A 15138-nucleotide genomic window follows, 5' to 3' on the forward strand; every position below is an offset into this window, starting at 1 on the left:
GTCTGTGCATCAGCCAATTTTCCAGTCAGTGTGTGTGAGGAGGCTGGTGCTGTTGTGATTGGAGCAAAACCTTTTGCAATAAAGAAATTGCTGGCAGTCTTCACTGAGTTCAGCTGTCAGCAGGCTGGACACCAACCACCACTGTTTTCACTCGCTGTTCTCCAAAATGTTTGGCACAATGCTCACTTTACAGCAGGATTCGATTGAGAGACATGAGAGATCAAAGGCGTCCTTAGCCAGCTCTGCACTCTTCTGCCTGCCTGGGTAATGATGATGACTCTGTTACATTCATATCAATGCTCAGGCGATATCATCACAAGGTTTTTTATCTTAATTTATACATCGCATAGCACAGCGGCTCTGCTGGATCCAAGTGATTGAATTTGTAGTGTCATACATTTTGACCACTCTCTGTTGTCTAACCTTCTCCATCAACTCTGCATGAGAAATCTACTGATATGAATGGATGGTAATGTTCAATTACTTACTCATCCTGTTCCCATTGTGTATGGCAATGATATATGTGTTGGAGGCTGGTGAGAGAACTGGGCTGTGGGTGTGGGGGGATTGGGTTGCTTTGAGACTGACCACACTATTTATACTCTCCACCATAATAACCTTCTTGACCACCAGTCTGGTTTCAACAGACCACTCAACAGAGATGGTCCTCCTTCTGTCTCTGAGCAGCTTCACACTGCTAGAGCAGCCTCTCTCTCCTCTGTCTTGATCCTTCTAGAACTTCTGCTGCATTTGACACAGTGAACCACCAGATCCTTCTTTCCTCCTTCAGGACCTCGGTGTCTCAGGCTCTGCTCTCTCCCTGTTCTCATCCTACCTCAACGACCTCACCTACCGGGTAACTTGGAGAGGATCTGTGTCTGAACCTTGTCCTCTCACTACTGGTGTCCCTCAAGGCTCCGTCCTGGGTCCCCTCCTCTTCTCTCTGTACACCAACTCTCTCGGCTCTGTCATTCACTCACATGTCTTTTCCTACCACAGCTATGCTGATGACACCCAACTGATCCTCTCTTTTCCCCGATCTGAAACACAGGTAGCAGCATGAATTTCTGCCTGCCTGACTTACATCTCTCAGTGGATGTCCTCACACCACCTGAAAATCAACCTCGACAAGACCGAACTGCTCTTCCTTCCAGGGAAAGACTCTCCCACCCTCGACATGACTACTACCTTGGACAACTCTGTTATCCTGACCCTGACTGCCAGGAACCTCGGTGTGACACTCGACAGTCAACTCTCTCTTACTGCCAACATCACTGCAACAACACGTTCCTGTAGATACATGCTGCACAACATCAGGAGAATACGTCCTCTTCTCACTCAGAAGGCGGCGCAGGTTCTGGTCCAGGTTCTGGTCCTGGTTCTGGTCCAGGTTCTGGTCATCTCACGTCTGGACTACTGTAACTCCCTCCTGGCAGGTCTACCTGTTGGTGCCATCCGACCTCTGCAGCTCATCCAGAATGCTGCAGCTCGACTGGTCTTTAACCTCCCGAAATTCACTCTCACTACTCCTCTCCTCTGCTCCCTTCACTGGTTACCAGTAGCTGCCCACATCCGTTTCAAAACATTGGTACTTGCATACCGTACTGCGAACAGATCGGGTCCAGTCTACATCCAGGACATGGTCCAGCTTTACATCCCAGCCCGCTCCCTCCGCTCTGCTTCTATCAATCGGCTTGTTGCTCCCTCACTGTGAGCTAAACACTCTACAAAATCATGACTGTTTGCTGTCCTGGCTCCTAAATGGTGGAATGAGCTCCCCAACGACATCAGGACAGCGGACATCTTCCACCGCAAACTAAAAACACACCTCTTCCAACTTTACCTTGAATAGTAGAACTTTAGTAGCACTTAAAATGGCACTTACTGATAGAACTTTGCAGTTTGGCTTTCTTGAAGAAATTGTATTTTCTTGATTCCTGTTGTTCTGGTTTTGTACCCTCATGGTTGAAATGAACTTATTGTAAGTCGTTTTGGATAAAAGCGTCAGCTAAATGAAATGTAATGTAATACTGCCATACAAAGGGAAAGAGAGAGAGCTGTGAAGTTGAGGGGAAAAAATATTTGAAGGATCTAAGTTAAAATGCATAGCATATTGGACAAATGTAATTTAATGCCTTTTTTCCAGATACTCAAATCTAAAAACCTTCATATTTTGTCTAATATATATTTGAAGTAGACACATTGAAAGTGCAGTAACCCACAGTATGTACAAACAAAAAAATGTGTTCTTATCTCTTCTCTGGTTCACCTAAGAGCTGGTTTTAAAACTTAATCACAGATGAAATGCATTAAAATCTTATAGGTAGCCTTTAGCTTGCTAGCTCATAGAATCACTACTTTTGTTATTTTACCGATTTAAGATTCAAATTTTTGTCATATTTCTGTGTTATAAACTTAGTTCAAATAAATGTTTAAGTTGAATTAAAACAGAAAAGAGTGCTGAAAATGTGTTTCACAAAACATACACTATCTAACCAGCTAATGGGGTGCAGTCACTGCAGTTGGGTTTTCACCTCAACCTTTTTCTGTTTTTTCTCTAAAATCACACATTTTAATGGAATAATATTTTCGGTAAGGCAAGGTTTCTAAAAGTCTGATTCTGGCCTTCACTCAACCAAATGTGCAGTTTTGGCTTTTAATAGCCTACTGATGCGCAGTTATGTCAGGAGATGAAAACCACAATTTCTGTTATTGACAGATGCTGTTCATGTCCAGTAATGATCTGAAATACAGCTTCTTCCATATTTTGTGTTTTTTTTTTTTTTTTTTTTAAATACTGTGTTTTCCCATTTATATTGCTGGCTGCAGAGAAGTCAGTTTTAGATGTCTATAGGTCAGATTCTTGAGCAATTTAAAGTGACGGTAAAGTGGACACCACAGCATGCAAAACAAGAGCTGATAGTAAACTGTTAAGTCGAGCTGAGGTGACCTCCAGTTCATGACAGAATTGATATACTGTAGCTCACCTCCTTAAACGGCCATGTAATGAAGACAGAACCTTAAATTAAAGGTGATGGCCGTAGAAAACACACACTCAGGCAGTTTTATGTTGATGCTGCAGTGATTCAGGAAGTCACATATAAAACACATGTTTTAGGACAATGGTGCAGTGCATCAAATTACATACTTATGTACTATTTTGAGTGCATACGTGCATTTACACTGTCAAGTATGGAAACATGAAGTACCAGGATTGTGTACACACACCAGCCCACAAACTGAGTATTAAACGATGGACACTTCTCACCCTCAACTGTTGCAATGGCGGCTATGTAGCAGAAAGGAAGGCACCACTCACCTACGTTATTTTCAAACTGCGGTGTCTGAGGAGGCTGCGGCGGAACACTGCATACACCTGTGATTTTACATACTATTCTCTCGGCAATAGTGACTGTGGCTAATTAGAAGAACTTGTCCGAAAAGGAGAAGAGCAAGATCTGCAGCAGCCCTCATTGACCCCTCTCAGCATGGAGAGCTCTTCATCTTCAGAGGCTGGTGTAAATGTGCACGCTGCATTTGACTCACCGGTTTCCTTTCAAGCATGCTTCCTCTGAGAGACTAATCTGTGCCTCTTTTTCTCAGGTTTTCTCTTCATCGACTTTGAATTAAGTGGTGTTCTTTTTCTTTGTCTGGCTGAATAACACCGCCAGTGTCTGTCCTTCTTTTTCACTGCTGCCGGAAATGTAAACAGAATACTGTTCCTACTCAACACCATTGGCATGGTTTTCCTTAAATGACCTATTCTTCCAATAAGACATTAGGGACTCATTCAGCAGAATCTCTAACAGTTCTGTAAAATATCTACAATTCTAATTCTATCTTTATGAAGTTCAACGCCCAAGCTGCAAAGACATAATAATCTGAAACCATTTAAACCTGAAATATCTCAGAAGACCTATCAAGTACAATTTGAATAACAATAGGGTTTTCGCACTATCGGTGCTCGGGCCCTAATAATGTGGATTATTCTGTTTATGTAGTTTATCAAACAGGAGTGGAAGCTGATAAAATAATAACTCCGACGTGTATTAACTCAGAGGTGTATTACTAGCTTATGTCCACAAAGATTGCCTTGATTGGAAAACCAGATTTAGAAAATCAAACGAATGAAACAGGAACTGTTCAGTTGAATGCATTAAAAACCATATGTATAAACCGTATGCAAAATTTAGGACAATTGGGCAGGGAATCAGAAGCAGAGGACAGATGGACCCACAGCAGGTGTGTCTCGGAGGATCGTTCCCTCCTGTCATCATGAAGGGTTCTCATATACTTCTGGAGTCTTGAAGAACACATATCAAGTTTATACACTTTTTATATAAATATATTTAATAATGACACCAAGGACATAATCAATATAGGCATTGGGAGGTTGTGGGGGGCTCACGTCTCCCTTTATTATTCCTGCAGATTTTTATTACTAAAATCTCTGTAAACAGTCAGATTAGAAAACAGAAGAGTTCTTTAAAATGTTGCTTTGGTGCGTCAGGACAGTGGTAGTGTTCCTGTTCCTGTGCCGACTGAGGAGGAAACCTTTTCCAGCAGAGTGGGACCTGCATTTTTTTTTTCACTTATCGCCCCAAGGCAACATTATGCAGTTTGATAACGTTTGTAGGGTAATATTAAGACAGATGCACTGGGATACATAATCCTGATTACAGTCAGAGTTTATATTTTATTAATACTTACAGGAAACGGACACTGGAGCTTTTCATGGGCGGAGGGAACATGATCAAGGATATTGTTCTTTCAGTCAGTGAGGACAGAGAGTGCGCTTGAAAGTGAATACTATACCACTATAATATTTATTTTTATTTTATATTCACAGATACATTCACAACACAGGTTATTTCATGGCACTTAACACCTTAAAGTCCTTACAGCAAGACTTTACAATATTATACAGAGAAACCCAACAATTCAACAATTCAACAATTCAACAATTCCCACATAAGCTAGGAGGGAAAAAAAAAAACCTCCTCTTTAAGGGAGAAAAACTCCCTTTAACAGGAAAAAACCTCTGACAGAACCAGGATCAGAGGTGGGCGGAGCATCTGTTAACAGAACCAGGCTCGGAGGTGGGCGGAGCATCTGTTAACAGAACCAGGATCAGAGGTGGGCGGAGCATCTGTTAACAGAACCAGGCTCGGAGGTGGGCGGAGCATCTGTTAACAGAACCAGGCTCGGAGGTGGGCGGAGCATCTGTTAACAGAACCAGGCTCGGAGGTGGGCGGAGCATCTGTTAACAGAACCAGGATCAGAGGTGGGCGGAGCATCTGTTAACAGAACCAGGCTCGGAGGTGGGCGGAGCATCTGTTAACAGAACCAGGATCAGAGGTGGGCGGCCATCTGCCTCGACCGGTTGGGGTGAGAGGAGAGCAGAGAGAGAAAAGGACAGCATAGAGATACAAGAGAAGAACTGTTTGTGGAGACGACAAGCGCAGAGCAGAGACATGCAGCTCCATGACGGGACATCTGGAAAAGAAAGAACAGAAACTACACGAGTGAAGGAACTGAATGGAGACAACAGATAATAAGAAGAAACTATAGGAGAGAAAAAGATGGTGAGGTATGAGTCAGTTAAAGAGTAGGAGGAAAGAAAAGAAGCTCAGCATGTAACGAGGTCCCCCAGCAGCCTCGGCCTATAACAGCATAACTAAGGGTTGGTTCAGGTCTACCTGAGCCAGCCCTAACTATAGGCTTTATCAAGAAGGAACGTTTTGAGTCTAATCTTAAAGCTAGAGAGGGTTTCTGCCCCTCCAACACAAACTGGGAGCTGGTTCCACAGGGGAGGAGCCTGAAAACTGAAGCTCCGCCTCCCATTCTACTTCTGGAAACTCTAGGAACCACAAGTAGACCAGCGTACTGAGAAAGAAGTGCTCTGCTAGGATTATATGGTTCTATAAGATCTCTAAGACATGATGGAGCCTGGTCATGTAGGGCTTTGTAAGTCAGCAAGAGAATTTTAAATTCTATTCTTGATTTAACAGGAAGCCAGTGAAGAGAAGCTAAAACTGGAGAAATATGATCTCTTGCTAAATCCCATCAGTACTAATATGTGTGTTACATTCATATTAATGACTATTATTAGAAGATCATATAAAAAAAAAAAAAAAAAAAAAAAAAATCATGCCATTGACAGTGAACACTGCCATACATAAACCTTTTATGTAATTGACTCCTGACCTCTATTGTGACTGCTGACTCACAGCGCTGGCAAGCTGCTTACTTGAGGTGTCAAAGTCAAGTACAGCTGTGATAGCAGGGAGGGGGGGATGGGGGGGATGGGGGGCTGACATTATATTTCAGTCAGTGCTGTCAGCTCCAGACACTGATAACGTCCTGAAAGGTGGAGAGTTATCTTCTCCTCCACCTCACTCGTGCAGGAAACGGAGAAAGCATCTTTTCAGCTGATTTATTCATTTAGTCATTTACACAAACATTCCAAAATAATGAGCTGAGTGTTTGAAAAGATAATTGAAATACAATTTCAAGTGAAAAGACAATATGCACACAGACAAAAGAAATTGATGATAGTGATGTTGTTTGCCATCTGCATGTTGCTGCTATGGATTTTCAGTTTTTCTATGTGTGCAGTATTGAGGGTGTGGTGTTTATTCTATTAATCTTCTTTCATTTGTTATGTTTCTTGTTAAAAGTATTGAGACATGTTTATGTAAAGCAGTGTGTACTAGAATGCAGTGAAAGAGAACAACAGCTTTTGGACTGTGCCAAAACATTCTTTTGGTTTGGAACATTTTATTCCTTTTTTAAAATGGTAATTCTCTAAATAGTAGCCAACTACCAAATTCTTATCAATCTGTGTGTGTGATCTGTTAACCAGATTTCACTGGAAATCTGTTCTTAAACACTTGACATGTCCTGCCAACAGACAGACCAACAATCTGTTGGGTCAAAACTTAACCTCTCTTGCAGCAGTACTACAATTTATTTCATCCCCAGATTGTACAAATTAAATACTCACATTTTATCCACCACACGCACACACACACACACACACACACACACACACACACACACACACACACACACGCACACACACACACACACTGCTCGGTCTCTATCGCTCACCTTAAAGCTCTTCACCATTGTGTCAATAAATGATTTGTGTTCTGTCTGAACAGAAAGTTTGCAAAGTTTGGTGTTGAAAACTCAATTAACAGTACGGACCTGTTAAAAAACAACCCAAACATGGAGTTTGGGTCAGATTTTAAGTGGCAGGAGAGGTACCACATTTCAAATAACCATTATAGATTATTAAAAATGTTAAATATTGACAACATGCTAAGAGTTTGAATATTTCACAAACTGAAAGAGACTGCACAACACTTCAAAACCTCCGACACACAACAGAATGCACCAGAGAAAATTTCCAAATCAGTCCTGTTCAGCCTGTGCATGTCTGTGATGGAGTTGCTCATGCTGAAGCAGGTACATCGTCAACAGCCAAAGAATGTGTCACAGCCGCTCAGTTTGAAGACAGATGATTTTCATACCCCCAAACTCATTTGCATGGGTGGAGGAGTTGGAAACTGCTTGACCTCTGCCTTGTAGCTGCAAATTAAATTAGCTGTGGTGTCCAGTGGTGTCAGTAGCAGAGAGTATAACCAAATTAATCAGAGAGCACAAATTGCAGTGAACTCACTGCAAGCAGAGGGATCTGTGTTTGTGCCATTTACAAAGTTCAAAGCAATCACTGTCTTCATCTGTTTTACATGTTTCCTCCCATATTGCCCTTTTCATATTACTCTAAAGAGGGTCATTGGCAGACCTCTGATCAGCCAATAGCCGTGTTGGGAACGAAGGCAAGCAGTTTAATTCTGTCGACAAATGAAAACTCTTTGGTACTTCACTTGGTCACCTGACAAAAAGAAGCAAGGTAACTCTGAAAAGATTATGTTGGGCAATGTGACCAAATTCTAAAACTTCATTAATTTGACATTTTAACCAGAGGGTGACACAGAGGGTGAAGTGGTTTTCACTCCCGTCCTGCCCCATGCCCATTAAAAATACTCCTGCTATGCCTCAATCCTGTAACAGAATAAATAAAAGAAAAAAGTCCTGTCCGCTCTAAATCTTGGAAGAATGATTCCCATCCAGTTCCTGACTTCACTTCACTTATATAATCCACACATGTCATGCACTGATTAGGTGGCTGTAAGCGACCAACAACCACGGCAGACTGGATAGATTAAAAAAAAAAAGGAGAACAGAACAACTAATATTGTGTTCAAAATAAATAATAACATTTATTCCTTTTAGAATTTGGTATATAAATAATGGCCTAACTAATATAATTCCTGTACCACCCAGTACCATTGAATTGTTCCTGTCACATGATGAATAGTGAAATTGACTCTCATCCTGTGGAAAACCCACATGAATCCTGTGACCGACAGGTCTCCTGAAAAAAGGTCGGTCTCTAATTTCAACCACAAGGTCCGTGTCACGATAAAACCACGAGTGGTCTATCCATGGTAGCTGCTGTGGAAAAAAAGCTAAACTGTCTGTGGTTGAGCTGCATTATTGGTAAAGCAAGGGTCAGGTTTTGATGAGGAGGAAGAATGCCCCCCCCCAAGCATGCAAACACACACACACAGACACACACACACAGACACACACACACACACACACACACACACACAAACACACACACACACACACACACACAGACACACACACACACACACACACACAAACACACACACACACACACACATTTCCACCAATGGAATAACTTTTCAACATTCAACACTTGCTATTGACACTGACTTCGGGTACAAAGGTGAAAAGGAGATGATTTGAATTCATTTCTCAAACCAGTTTTAGATTATTTAAAAAGTTCATTCTGGCACTTTTCTTCCAGGAAACACTGTCTGACAATGTGTGCCCATTTTTAAATGACCATCGAATCTCCCTGTCTCCATGGTTATCTATTTTCCACTCCGCCCTCAAACGTGGACTTTCAAAACAACACTTTTGCATTTCAACAACATCAAACAACATCCTGTATGACCACTTTGTTGCAGCACAGACCGGTTCTCAGGTGTCATGCTTACATTCAAACAAGTGGTGCATTTCAACTTTCCCTTGGCACTTGATGTAACATACACGCTTCACATGAGTGGCGACCTAGCAAAGGGTGGGCAGGGTCTGAGGGAAATGCAAGATTTAAAATGGAATGTGCTTCATCTCATCCGGAAAGTCCATAAATATTACAGCCATTTGCTCGACTTTTCACCATATTATTGCAAAATAAGTTCATGCTGCTGGTTCTTGAAACCACACAATGCATGCTGAGTAGCATACATTATTTGATTTGCTTTATTGGGGGTTGATGTTATAGAAGTCTTTTTGATACTGAAGATTCCCATTAGGGGAATTGTGCGAGAAGTTTTTTGAATGACTTTTGAAACACACCAAACTGAAAGGTCGGGCCATATTAGCACCAGTCCCTCACAGATCTTCAGCTAAAGCTCTTTAACTAATGACAGCTAAGTGTCATTGTGATGCATCTTGTGTCTGGAGACAGATAAGTCACTGCACTATTGTCTTGTTTCGTACATTACTCAGAATCTTCCAAACTGCAGCATCACTCTCATGTACTGTTTGCAGTATATTTATTAATTAGCCTGTCAATACTAAATACTGGCTACTTTGGTTTGATTTAAGAATAATTTGACCTTCATAATCTCTGTGTTGGGGTGGCAGTGGCTCAGATGGTAGAGTGGGTTGGCGGTTCAATTCCCGACTCCACCTGTCCACATGCCGAAGTGTCCTTGGGCAAGACACTGAACCATTTTTAATTGACGTCTCCTTTGCTTTATCGCCCTTCCGTCATGATTGAGTAAAGACTTCAAGACATCCTGAGGTTGTGTCTTTTTTTAGCTTGTGGTCAAATGTAGTGTGTACTGTGTGTAGTGAGTGTGTAGTGTAGTCGTTGCCTTGAGGTTATTCAATATCAAATGGTTTTTTTTCGTAATCCTTCCGTCAAATGCACACACATACACACACACACACACACACACACACACACACACACACACACACACACACACACACACACACACACACACACAAACTGCACCAAAAATTCCGCCTTGTGTTTTATGTCATAAATTAACCTTCAAACTGGGAAAAGTGAGCGACCCATTTTCTCTTTAATTGTTTCAAATCCTGGCAAAAGCTGCATCTTTGAGATGGGTGTTATAAATATTTGTTCTCATTACTGCAGGAGGTGTGGTTTCACAATCCTCCTGGAATTCCCTATAGATCATTCATATTGTTGGGCTATTTCCAACCCACAAAGCTAAACCCCATTGGCATATTGTGTTCATGACAAAAGCCCAAATAGCGCCTGGTAGTGTCAGCTTCATAGGTTTTATATGTTATAAGTTCAAGCTGTATTCTTTTTTTACCAATAAATTACTTCAGGGAACGCCTGGAGGATTGCTGTTTTGTTCTATTCTTTTTATATATATATATATATATTGGGTTGTTTTTTCCTGTTTTTCTGCTGAAAAAAATAAAAATTACCATTTCAGGTTTACGCCATGTGCAGTTTATTTTTTTCTCTTTCTTCAAGGGAATAATGGAACGTTCAAATGGAAAGCTCCGTTCATTTTCTCCAGTGGGGGCAGGTGATATGGGGGTAGGTTTTATTGGCACACCAGGTTCCGCTGTTGTGGTTTAAATGAGATGGGCTGCACAAATCATTCTGGTTCTTGTATTAACTGCTGTGCTAGCTGCAAGTAGCTGCCACACAATAAACATAATTTCAGTCTACCTGCCGCAGCTGAGTGAAAGCTCCATGTTGACTGATGACTTGTTTCAGTGGGAGATACATGGAAGCAGGGAGAGAAGGAAATACTGATATAAACACATCTGCATCTGTTTTATCTTTCAAAAGTCCTGATGCCGCACACCATAGCGCTGTGTTTTTGTGTATGAGTGTTAATGTGGGAGGGTTTATGAGTACATTGGAGGGTGGTAGAGGATGCATGCTCTGACATATGTATTCATTTTCTCTGAAATGTGTCCTTGTATTAAAAGCACATATCTTGGCACATCAATAGGATAAATAGTCATTGAGGCTTTAGGGCACATGGAATATTTTCAGGAGCACTTCATGTTGAATGTACAGCATCATTTAAAAGGTGAAGGTGATAGTACAGTTTATTCTATAGCAGATTAGTGACATTGATCATGCTAACTGTACAAAAGGTAAGATGTCCTTAACCCTCCTGTTGTCCTTGGGTCAAAATGACCCACAGCTGTGTTCAACCAAGTTCTATTTTATTTCTATATTTTTATATTTTTTGGGATCATTGGTCATCATTCTTTAAAGAAAGAAACCCTCACAGCCTCCTTGTCACCAATGATCCCAAAAAATATGAAAATAAAATAGAACTTGGTTGAACACAGCTGCGGGTCATTTTGACCCGAGGACAACACGAGGGTTAAGTTATGTTCTTCCATCACGTTCAGATGACACTCGGGTGGATTTGATTGAATCATCAGAGGCTCATAAAAGTAAACCAATGTAAATGTCTCATGAATATCGCTTTGCCTTAACTTTCCAGTCGAACATTGCTTACTAATTAGCATTGCGATAATGGGAAACATGGCATTAAAAACAGAAGAGTCAGAAGTCAGATCAAGCTTTATTTACTGGGACATAAAAAAGGTAACTTTACAACAGAAACATATTTTTTCAAAATAAAAAGACTCAATGCCGCTGAACTTTTATGGGGCACTGAAAAAGCCAGACATTGCTGACATCACAAGAAGCTCTTTGGAGCATTGTCAGATAGGATAACATAGGTTATCAGGTTTGAACAAACTTGTAGAGTCCGTGCAGCTCTTGTCGTGCTGTCGTTAAAGAAAAAGGGGAAGATATTTTGAAATTCATGGCCATTTTTAACTAAAATTGTTAAGCTGATGTTAACAGTTGTAATTCACCATTTTGTTTTGAATTTGGTAGAAATGTAAACCGGGAGTATCTGTACTGGTGGTCTCAGACTAAAAGACAGCACTGCATTATGCCTCCTCAGCAGCACCTTTCCAAATACCTGAGAACCACATCCAGTTTGCTCATCTGTTTTCAGACTTATACTGATTATGTGACATTATTCAAGGCCAGAGGGAGTTGATCTGTTTCTGCCAACAAGAAAAGCAGAAGAGCAGAAACCCAGTTAGAGTGGAGTCCTTGGTGTTTGAGCTGCATACATCCATCCGGTGGCATGTTACATATCTGGCACCCCTAGGATTTGTGGAATTAAGCTTGCTTGTGTATGTTGCCATTATAGACGATGGTTATTGCCGCTGTCATGTGTTCCTTAGCACATTCTCCTCTGTTGATAACATGCCCTTGGCCTCCAGTCAATCCAGCTATTTATCAAGTGACTCTGAAAAGGAAAAAACGGCTATGTTAAAAACAGTTTGCTTTTTTCCTTGACTGAAACCCCAAAGTGAAATTATGTGGCATGTTCTCAAATACAGCTTCTGTTTCTGTAGATACATGTCCACATCTGGGTCAACCTTTGCTACATCTGAATTTATGTTGCCTTTTTCTGGCTTTTGTTCATCTTACATAGAGAAGAGAAAAAAATATGAAGAAAAACCACTTTTAGAGTGATGAGGTTTTCAACGAGAGTAATTATCAAGTTGTTTTCAAAAAAGGCTGGCAATGTTGTGAGAAGGGTGAATTCAGATTAGGAATGCTTGCGTTGTAGTGAGACCGAGCATGCTTGCCACCCACCATCCTCCTCGGCTGGCCTGTGCTCACATTGCATTTTTTGTAGATTCTCTTTTTCTCACACAGAACAATGAAATTCACTCTAGTGACTTTGTGGCGTATTTGCAGTAAGCTATTCACTATTCAATGCAGCAACTCTCATTTCATCATACGGCACATAAAAGCAGATTTTTACAAAGCCAGCTAACGTTCAGGGAGGAATTTGCAGCTTTTGTTCACTTCACTTTCATCAACAGTGAGAACAGGACCCATTATTAACACAAATATTATTTAAATGAATTGAAAGGTAAATTGTCTGTACTAGTATAGCGCTTTATCACCCTTTGGTCTCAAAGTGCTCTTCCATAGTTTTTCCATTCACACACTAATGAGACTGATCACCATGAAAGGTGCCACCATCATGAGTATATTCACACACCGATGGTTCACCATCAGGTGCAACATAGGGTTCAGTGTCTTGCTCAAGGACACTTAGGCATGTGGACAGGAGGAGCTGGGGATTGAACCACCAACCTTCTGATTAGTGTACAACCCACTCTACCATCTGAGCCGCAGCCTCCAGGTACTGTTAAAGTAGTAATAGATAGCAGTCACATCATTGACTTCATGTTCAAAGCCATGCTCAAAGTCAGAGATCACACTAAATGCAAATCTCTTCAAGCAGGCTGGATCAAAGTGCAGCGGTCCATGACCCTGGCATGGTATGGAGCAGTAGACAAACAATCTTGACCTTTGGGGTCAAATGTGTTCGCTCAAGGGTACAAATCTACAAGTGTGAGTACACCCTGAGTACACCTAACTACTTCCACCCACTGAAAGGTAAAGGAGCGGTAATTGGCTTGTGAGGATGGACTGATTCCTTGTTTGCTTACAGATGTCTGTGGCCTGGGCGTGCGGAAGCAAGCCTTCAGACTGGAGGGTCACCAGATTGAACTATCCATTGAGATGGGTGCTGTCTCTCTCTGTCTTGTCCGACGACATGGCCCACGGCCTCAGCGTGGTTGGTTGGAGCAATGCACTGATTCGATTGGCAGATGAGAGGCATCGCAAATTCATAGAAGAGAACCAATCAGCACTGGGGGATTGAGGGCCCTTGAACAAAGTACCCAACCCGCAAATGACACTGTAACATGTACGTAACATAACTGGTAAATAAAATGATTCTTCTAATTTGTGAGTTCAGAATTCATTCGGACTGCACAGGTATGTACTACGTGAAAGTCTTCACACTGTCAGCCTGTCCAAGAGCCTGTAATTAACTCAGATATGATTAATAATCAAAGTGATTGACACATATTAACAATGCGACAATAATTTAAAACAACACTTCAAAATTACTCATGTAATCACAAACCCTGGTTATTATTTTGGATGAAGTCTGGAGTGTATGCAGGTCTCCCACCCTTGGAATGACACATCCCAAATTAGCCTTCCTAACTTGCCAGTATTTCTGTTATTCAAATCCCGCCCGGAGCTACAGGTACCTATACAAAAAAATGTATATATGACATGTATACCGTTTTATCAAGGCAGTTGCTATGTTATCAGTAAGGGGATATATATTTTTATTACATGCATGCACCCTAAAGTTAAATTAGGTTGAAGTTTTGGAAGGAGAAACACATATATGGTCTTATACTATGTTTTTAACATATATGAAATACTGATAGGAATATTTAAATATAGACATAAATTAAAAATATTCATATGATAAATCCTTTTGGTATTATAAATTATACATATCATATATGTTAATGACTTATGTTTTATTTATATGTGTGTTTATTCAAACAATATATACATACATGTGCATATGTCTAAAATATAAACATATATTACATTATATATGTACATATGCATATTTAAAATTTTAAACTGACAAAAGTAATCAGCCTCTATCATTGTTAATTTTACGTTCAATCAAAATCTGTTTATAATTCAACCGGATGTTCAGAATAATAAAACCGATTAAAACGTAGCTTGCACCAAAATAATGGGGCCTAATATTTTGTTGCACAACCTTTAGACGGAATTAATTCAAACAAGTGATTTTTGTAACTCAACTGAGACTTTTGCATCTGTCAACAGGTACTTTGCTCCTCTCTCCTAGAGCAGTCTGCTCCGGCTGTCTCAGGTTTGACGGGTACCTTTTCCAGACTGCATGCTACAGCTGTTTCCATGCATGTTTGTTAAAGGCTCATTGAAGGCCACATCAGTGTAGTCCACTGTTTTGATCTTGATCCATTTTGGGGTGATTTTAGCCGTGTGTTCTGGGTCATTATCCTGTTGTAGGACCTGTGACTGAAACCCCGTATTCACCTGGCATCAAGATCTGATCT

This window comes from Embiotoca jacksoni, unplaced genomic scaffold (genome assembly GCF_022577435.1).
Source record: "Embiotoca jacksoni isolate LCO1_2020_lvr unplaced genomic scaffold, fEmbJac1.0.p SCAF_33, whole genome shotgun sequence".
Classification (NCBI taxonomy): domain Eukaryota; kingdom Metazoa; phylum Chordata; class Actinopteri; family Embiotocidae; genus Embiotoca; species Embiotoca jacksoni.